Raw genomic sequence first — 9,839 nt, 5'->3', positions numbered from 1 at the left:
AAGCCTGACAGGGAAACCCTGCCATCGCAAGAAATTCCTTCCATAACCTCTCACCAAACACACACACACACATTTGTGAAGCCTCTCTCTCACATTACACACACTCACTGTAGTGTGCACCAAAACACAACAGAAGTCATAAAAACCTCATGATGGTGAACGTCAGGGAGCAAAAAAAAAAAACACAGAAAAACAATCAGATGTACTTGATAGATAGTCAGTGTGCCTGAGGACACCCCCTGTGGCCACGTGGTACAGTCCAGATGTGTGACCCTGCCATTATATATGCGTGATGGAACATATATGTGTGTTTTTTGGACACACACACACACATTGCTATGGAGCAGGGGTTTCCTCAGCCTGTTAATGGAACACTGCCCCCGCTAATGGAGGGAAGCTCAGGGGCTGACGTGTGTAAATCTGTCCACGAGCTGAGTTAATGCAGGCACACGCCCTCATCCCCCTTGACTCGCATTGTCCCACAGCAGTGCATTGTGTGGCCCCTGGTCGCAGCGAGGATATGACAGAGTGTAGTTGGAAGGCTGGATGTGCAAATGACACCCCAGAGTGTTCTCCTGTTACCCAAATAGGCCTCAGCCGGCCGCTTCCGTGCATTGTCACGACAAGAGAGGCGAGGTTACAGTAGAAAGGGGGCTTGGCGAGGACTCCACTGATGGATTCCCAAGTTAATCAGGTGGGGAAATATCAAAGCACTGCGAGGGGGAAATGATCCCAGAGGGCGTAAACTACACTTAGCACTGTATCCTGACTGAAGCTGTGTTACAACCTGTAATAAAACTCATGATGTGATTGGACATGTGATTTTTTTTCGCAGGCACACCATCTGTTTTTGTAAGGCTTAAATCGATCTTTTATTTGGGAGTTTCAGAACTCCAAGTGTATTTGGCTTATCCACATCAGAGAATCATCATCATAAAGATCAGTGGTGTATGGAGTCTCTATATGTTAGCCCTGCAGTGGACTGGCTCCCGCACAACCCTCATTAAGATAAATAAAAGCAAGCAGTAGACAGTGAATCAATGAATTAAAAGTTTATTTCAGTAGTTGCAATACTCACAGCAGTTCATAGCTACGGGCTGCAATATCTGTGCAGGATGTGGTTGCAAATCTTTCCCGAAAAACAAGAATCTGTGACATGGCAGCATCAGTTGTGGGCGTAAACACATGGTTTGGGTTCTTCTCTCTCCTTTATTAGAGGAGTCGCTGGATTCAGGCCCAGATTGGTCTAATTTTCCAATTAATTCCCTAACTGGGTTAATGGCGTTCTGCTTATGATCAGTGTGTGTGTGTGTCCCCAGATGACCTACACTTAACTGTTCCTCCACAACCCAAAGATCTACCTTTTTGTCGATCTTTTGCACAAGTGCAGGGTAAAGGATCTGATAGAACCACAAGTTAAACCATAGGTTAATATGTGGACTTTCTTTTCTTTGAACTTGAATTTAGTAGCATTTTTTAACTGGGAGTAAACAATCAAACAGAAGTGGGCAGTGGGTGTGTTCTGTTATAAACAACAGCGTGTTGAAAGGATAATGATCTCCGTCCAGAGCTGCATTTTGCCTCTGTGTCAGCTGTAACTACATCTGTGTACATGTAATCACAACGTTGAAAGGAATTAAGTCACGAAACACGATCCAAATTATTTGAAGACGCATAAAAGAAAATTGAAAAAGGAGCCGCGATGAAACGAGGTGAAGTCAAGTCATAAACATCACAACTACAGTGATGTAAATGCCTCAAAGGGCTTTACAGCAGGTGACACCCTGTATCCTTAGACCGCGAGGAAAAGCTCTCCTACAGGGGAAAAAACATGGGGAAGAGCCACAGACGAGGAATTCCTCTTCCAGAAGGGACAGATCTGAAGGTGCAGAAGGTGCAGTGTGTGTCACGTGTACAGGATCAGCAGATTGCTAAAAACATCAAAATTTACAAAGAGTGGATAGTAAAGTAAATCACAGAATGTAAAAAATAGAAAATACCAACAGGAACAGAAATAGAAGAAAGGCAGATGGTCACAATAACAGTAAATGAAGATAAATGTAAAACACCTTTTTAAAAAAAGTGATATGATGATACTTAACAGTCTGTTCACACAAGAATGTGTCTATAATAAATAACTACTAATGGTCACATTCTCACCTACATCACCACATGCTGTAAATCCCAGAGAAAACCCACACAGACACAGAGAGAAGAACGTGATCCAAACCCGGGACAAAAAAAACCACATCCAAAGATATCCATCGTGTTAATGATGCACGTATGATCTGTTTCTGACACTGTTATACACATGTAAGGAGGCTCCTCAGGGTTAATTGGTGGGGCACCGGAGACGCTGTCAAGCTCTGTAAACTTTCCATGTGAGATGAGCTAATGTACCTGACACAAGCCCCCGTGTGGAGGAATGTGGGGAATGGCCTTTAACAGATGACAGTAAACTGCTGGCACAACAGAGGAGAGAGATCATGCCCTAATGGTGTGATCCTGGAGTACAAAACACCCTTTACACCATGCTTTATATGAATGTGTGTGTGGACACCGAGTGTATGGAAGAGCGCTGAGCATTAATTCCTTCTGCGGCTCCATGGTGCCGCACATTGTGAGCAGACACGATTTATTGCGACCAGATGGGCCAAGTGTATTCTCCAAAGAGCCACACAGCAACACTGAAGCTCCTGTTCATGTGTCCTGCTGGAAGAGAAATGGTAGAGCCTTTTACAGTTGAGCTAACAACAATCCCATCCCTCTCTCTACCTCACACACACACACACACACACACACACACACACACACACACACACACACAAGTATACATCGTGGGAAAAATGCAGGGTGAGAGCCAATCGCACAAAAGCCTGGTACGTTTTTGTATAAATTATTCTCTGAAATGGTCGTGCACAGGGTTTTTTTTAGAAATCCCAAGTTCAAAAGCACTCCGTATGCTGGTGTGGTATAGAATGAGAACCCTTATCTGTAAATGATTTCCATATGTACATATTAGGGCAATAAGGTCTGAAAGACGATCATCAACCCATCCATCTTCGACTACTTTATCCTCCACATAAAGAGGGTCGCGTGGCTGTTAGTGCCAATCCCATCTGACTTATGGTGAAAGCTTAGATTAGATTTAATTCATAGGTTCCAGTTCCGTTCCCTTGGAGTCCAGATCCTCAGCCACTTCCACCAGCTCCTGCTTGAGGATCCCAAGGTGTTCCAAGGCCTGCCATGAGCTATAATCCTTTCTGCATGTCCTGGGTCGGCACCAAGATCTCCTCCCAGAAGGACATACCTGAAAACATCTCCCCAGGGAGGCGTCCAGGAGGCATCCTAACCAGATACCCAAACCACTTCGGCTAGCTCCTCTCGACATGAAGGAGCAGCCGTTAGAGATGGTGATTATTAACCAAAGGTTCTGTTGTAATTACCAAACATCCACCTGCATCTCTTCCCTTCGTAGAGCTCAACTTGCTTTAGCTGTTGTGTTTTCACAAACTCCTTTTCTTAACGTTGCAGGAAAACAAACATTATAAACGACGAGTGAGACCAAGAGGTAGAGTGGGCAATCCTAAGGAAGAGAGGCACTGGTCTGATCCCTTGCTTCTTCAGTCAAAATGCTGATATTTCTCTGAGCAAGACACTCAACCTTAATGGGTGTGAATGTGGAGTGGCCAGTTTGCATGTTCTACCTGTGTGTGTGTGTCAGTTTTCTTTGGGAGTGAAGACACTATACTCTTCTTACTCAAGCAGTTTGTTATTTAAAATCTCCTGTTTTACTGCTTATTTCCACTGAAAATCAACCCTGCAGTCCCTGCTGTCCAACTACAGCTGCGTCTCATCTTCAGCACAGCTGTGCTGATAGTGTTAGTGCATTCCTGATCTGCACGGACCAACCCTGAACCAGGATGTGAAAAATACAGTACCACCTGGAGACAGAAGGAGGAGGAGGAGGAGGAGGAGGAGGAAGGGGGCTGTACAGTCAGAGGGTGGATGTTGAATTCCTTGGTACGGATGATATTCTGTATATGTTTGGATTAAGTTCTGTTTTGAACATGATCATATCTTGGATAATGCCTTTTAAGAAACGTTTTGAAGGGACTTCAAAGTGTCAAGACCGCACGTTTGCATTTCCATTAGGATGAGGACCAAAATAACCCACCCCAACCGTTCCATTTTGAAGTACCCTTTCTTTGGGGTACGAGAGTAACGGTATGGTACTAGTGGAGCTAGACCCAGGACAGTCAGCTGATTGGGCAACAGAAAAGCGTCTTCCATTGTTGTTTGTTGTGTCAGTGCACCGGTACAAATGTATCTCGTTGACACGGCCATCGGGCGCAACGCACACCCCTCCTACCAAGTAAAGGTACTGTTCTCAGTCGTAACGCAAGACTGGCCGAGGGCTTTACCTTGTACCATGATGGAAACACCAAGGCCAGGGACAAGACTGAGTCATCATTTGTGGTCTTGACAGGTCTTGACGAGTCCTCTATGACTTGGACTAGAGTAAAAATATGTCCTGTTTTGAGATAAGAAAACAAGACCAGTCTTGAGTACTAAACTTCTAAGATGTAAGATCGAAACTGATTTTAATGATCAAAGTACGTTAAAGCTAAAAACAGTAGCAATCTGTGAATGAGCGGCTGCCAGGCCACTGTTTCGCTTGAGTTGCTAACTGTTCCTAAGTACAGCAGTGATTCATCAAGTGGTCTGCAAATGGTTTAAACACATTCTACAATGGATGCATTTGTCTACATTTGTGTGAACTACTACTGAACAAACTACACGACCATATCCGTACACATGCAGCTTCCATGGGACTGTACTTTCACGCCTCAGTGGTTTTAATTGTGCCTAATCATCGAGGGAGAGACACTTTTGACACAAATTCATCCGTGACATTGTGGAAAGTGTGCAGGCTGCCTCAATAGTTGACTTGTTTTAAGGGACACCGGGGGTTATAATAAACCTCAGTGCTGTAAGTCTGTCTGGACAGCTGAGTCGGTTGGGAAACACATGACCCAGTCGGAGAGTGAGGGAGTCTGCTGGGGTCAACTCGGCGCATGCAGGGCAATGTGTCAAAGATGTCTGTGTTAAGTTGAGCGAGATCGATTTAGACCGATGCAACTTTTCCTCGTTAAAATGATTGAGCAATCGGCTGCATGCACGCACAAGTCGTGCTCTTGAAAATGAAATTTATTACAAGAGATTGTTTTGGTAATAAATTTAATGACCACCTTCCTTTTCACCACCAAATTAGTGCTTTACCTCAAACATGATGGATGAGCGTCTGCTCCCCTCCAAACACCACAATTTAAAAGTGATGTGTTTGGGGTTATAGATCAATAATAACCACTCGGCATAATATAAATCAAGAGCGATCTCTTCTGCACATCCTATGGCTTCCTATGTAAATTCTGTAACATGGAGTGGAGACACCTCCTCTTCCTGTGCCCCTGTTTCTGTGGGGTCCCGCAGGGGCTCATTCTGGGGCCCCCTCTTGTTCATGTTAACTCTGGTATAAATCATGAGGAGGCATAACATCAATTACACAAATTTCTTTGTTAAGCTTGGCCTTTACCTTTGCCCCTGAAGCCTGGTTCCACTGACATGTCTTAAATCACGTCCTGTCTAAATGTAATAGAAATTAAATGGCCAAAAAAGTGTAACTTTAAATGACTCTAAAAGTGAAGTGCTTTTAATTACACCCTAGGGCCCGAGCAGTACTCTCCCTTGAAATTTGGATGCACCTGCCAAAAAGCAGAACAAAAAAAAACCTGCGAGTCATGTTTTGATTCTGAGCTTTCTGAGGTTTTGATGTACAGGCCAAATGGCTGTGAGGATCTCTTTTAAAAACTCCCTTTTATCATACAAACTATTAGGTTGAATTCCAATTCCTTGCTTAACCCTCAATCTCAAAAATTCTCGCTCCCGCTAGTGCAAGTGCTGTCCCGATTCTCAGAAAAATTAAGTTCAGGGGCAAGTTTAAGGGCTGTATCGCCCCCTCAATATTGAGATTTTCTGAGACCACCCTTGGGAGCAAGGACTACCCAGAATGCATTGCGTGTTTTGACATAACAAAGATGGCGTTGAAAGCAGCGAACCGAGTACGCTACAAATGAAGTATTTTCTTTGTTAATAGGGATATGTGTGGTAACTGTAAGCTGAATATGTCCTTGGTTGTGGTATTTGTATGAGTATCATCTTATAACTAACTGACAACCTAATAACTTCACTGACAAACGGATTGTAATAAATAATCGTGACGTAAATGTGTTCTTCTTCTTCTTCTTTTTTGGAGTTGACAGACTGGATGCAGCTTTCGCGTTATTCTGCCCCCTACAGTCTGAAGACGTATCTGCATTTAAGGGGTGTCCCATTTCTAAGTGTCAAAATAACCCTCAACACTTGGTTTTGAGGGCCAGTTAAGGTTAAGGGTTGAGCTTGAGGGTTAAGATAGGAATTGGAATTGGCCCTTAATCCCTCCCTAACCTGCCTAATGTTTGCCTAATGAACATTTCAGTATTTACAGAATGCATTGCAATAACAAGCAACTACCAAAAAAAAGCTCCAAAAGAGTAAAAAGATGAATTTAAATCAATTAAACTCTTACTTTTTTATTCAAATAGATATGGTAGTCAATAGTAATACGTGGTAGACCACCTATTAATAATTGATAACTCTATTAAATATAATGCAAAAAAACTGAGATCTGAGATGACATGACACTGAAGTCTGATCTGTTTCATAACAGCGCTCTTACTAAACAAATTGTTCTCCTCCCACTGCCTTGAGGAAAAGTTACGCAGCAGAGAAAACTAAAAAGAAGAAGAACAACAAACAGGCTCAGTTCTGCCCATCAGGCCCGAATGTGTCCTGACGATTACCTCACACACCAAGAACGCGAGGTGGGATCTAAAAACCCTGCCAACAGACGGCTTTTGATGCACCTCACCTTCATCTGAGAACACAACAACTCACCAGACACTGTGAAGGCAGATCAAAGCTGCCTGCTCTGAAACATTAACCGTTTACTGAAACCTTCTGTGTGGGAAAAGTAAAAATCTGCTCCCGACTCTTCATTTGTAGAGAAATGCATACAAACATCAGAGTGAGCTCACATCATCTGCCTGATGAGCTCTTGACGTGCTATGTTTATCTCTGCGCTATGATCGCTATGTTAGAGGAAGCCAGAGCAGAGCAGGTTGGTCCACATATACTGACAGGTACATATAGAAGTCTATTGTCTGTTGTCTGTAACATGTTTAGTGAAGTGTAGCCTTAGTGTCTTGTTTTTATGTTTAATGTCAACTTCTTGATCACTGTCACAGTGAAAGCCTACAACACTGAAGTCACAAAATTACACAATTCACTGATGGCAGTAGCAGTAATTCAAGCAAATCTTGTCTGCTCCTCCCACTTGCTTGGCATGGACACTCAAACTTGGGTGATACGTGAAAAAGGGTCTGAGACAATCTCTCCATATTTGAAATTCTCCGATGATGTTGACGTGTGTTTGCATTTATTGTACGACTCTCTTTTAGATTCTCTTCTCCCCTCCACTAATGCTAGTAGCAAAGTGTCCAAGGGCATAATGTGTATGTACAGCAGTTGTAGTAGAAGAGGAGGTCCTTCTCACGTGTCCTCTCTCTGAACTGTGATTGAGGAGAGCCTTGACGAGGCCTTATGTTCAGATTACCCGATTATCTGATTCAAATCTGATTCATTACGCCTTGTTTAGATTTCAGCACAAATCTGATCAGAATCTGATCTTCCTGACCAACTGTTCACATTGCAAGTGATCAGATCTGATCTGCATGTGTCCATATTGACATTGTATAGTCAAGTCTTCCACATGGATTTCTATAGTTAAAGGCCACGTCCAGGAAAAACAAGTAGTCTGAACAAAATAGACGACAGAAATCTGTGAAATCTGTTTGTGTCCCAAATAGTTGTGGGCAACCATGGCACACTTTCTTCAGATTTTCAAACTATTGCCAAACTATTAACTTCCATCTCTACAGATCCATGTCATTGCTGTTGTCATTACACTGCATGTGCGTCATGCGATATGGTGTCAACACGTGGGCTTTTATTCTGAAAGAAAATGGATGCTTAATGTTGCCACTTGTGCTGAATTGTGTTCCGCCATCTGGCAAACAAGGAACACTTGCGTATTTTCTGCTGGAGCAACACACTGACGGAACAAAGTTGAAGCCGGTACACAACGGTGTCGGTGGAAGCTGAGACACTGACTGAAGTGGATGCGTGTCACTTTTGAAGCCACGACGGAGATGCTACGTGACAGATACGCATTCCGTGGAGTCCCGGGGGAAGACACTTTGAAATCCTGTGGACGTTCAAATTCAATTTCGCATTCAAATCAATCTGGATTATGCTTGAAAATCAGATTTGAGGTCTTACAGATCAGATCACATTTATAACTACAAGTGTCTTGTATATGAAGACAAATGGTCTCTCAAACAGCACACACGTGTCCTGTGTCATCAACAACATCACAAAACATCACATTTTGAGTCCATTATTATGAAATGATGTCTCCTGCACCTTTAAAGACAGAGGATGGCACACCTCTTTAATCGCTTTGAGACGGAGTGAAATTGATGAATAAGGACTCCGTAAATGAAATAAAAGTAGATCTGACTCGTAACGTGATCGCATTCTTTAAACGAGTACAGACCGGCACAGCAAAAACAACACGCACCGGTTGTTTGTGGGAGGTCACGATGTTTCTGAATGTGACGTAGTGTTGTTGAAACAAGTCGATCACTTTGATGGGATAATGTCTCCCATGAGGTGTTCAATAAGCAGTCGTGTTATTATGAAGAAGAAATCTCACACTCAGACATCAGTGTAGAAGAGCAGGAGGACATGCCAGCGAAATGAGCTGGCACACGGGGAGATATGAGTTTAATTACAGCTTTAGGCCTCTCCGTCGTGAATTGAGCGAAAGTGTTTAATTTATTTCCTCTTCTTCTGTGTCTTCATTTATCTCCATCTTCCAGCAAACCACCGATGAATGAATGAATTATGCATTTGTTTTCTCTGACTCAGAGTTTCCTGCAGTTATCCATCAATGGCAACGAGCAGGTTTGACCGTGGAAAAGTTCACTCCCTCACACAAGAGAAGTGTGGATTTTGGCACCGAGAGTCGGTATGGTCAGCCGTTCGCAAGGTCGCGAGGTCACGAGGTGAGAGGCGGGGCTAACACTCAACACCAAACTGTGCCGTCGCAACTCTTGGAACCTGTGACGGAGTGTGTGGAAGAATGAAAGGAAGTTTGTCTGATGGGATAAAGGAGGGTGAATTAAAGTATATGTGATTAATGAAAGAGAAGAAGATGTAATAAAGGATTCCAATCACCTCCCTGTTTTTACTGTAGCTCAGTCTGTTAAATATGTCACAGTGGGGTTAGAAAAACATGTGCATACCGGTCTGGTCTCTCTGGAAAGTATTACTGTTTTACTCTTCTATAAACAATGACATATTACATGTATATTGTCATATCAACAGTTCTTAAATCAACAAATTATGAACAGGTATTGGGCCAAACCTGGTGAAATGGACCCTTATCTCCAGTGAATGTCAATCTTCTTCATACTTCATGAAAAGACATGGTTTGAAGAGTTTGGAGTGGAAGAACCTGACCTCAACCCCATCAAACACCTTTGGGATGAACTAGAACATCAGTGCCTGACCTCATCGATGCTCTACAGAATGTATGGGCCACACATTCCCATAGAAACACTAATTGAGGAAAAGTCCGAATCATTTTAGGGAAACTTTCTCACTCAGATGTGAAA

The sequence above is a fragment of the Microchirus variegatus genome, assembly GCF_963457635.1.
Source record: "Microchirus variegatus genome assembly, chromosome: 8".
Classification (NCBI taxonomy): domain Eukaryota; kingdom Metazoa; phylum Chordata; class Actinopteri; order Pleuronectiformes; family Soleidae; genus Microchirus; species Microchirus variegatus.
This window is presented reverse-complemented; position numbering follows the sequence as displayed.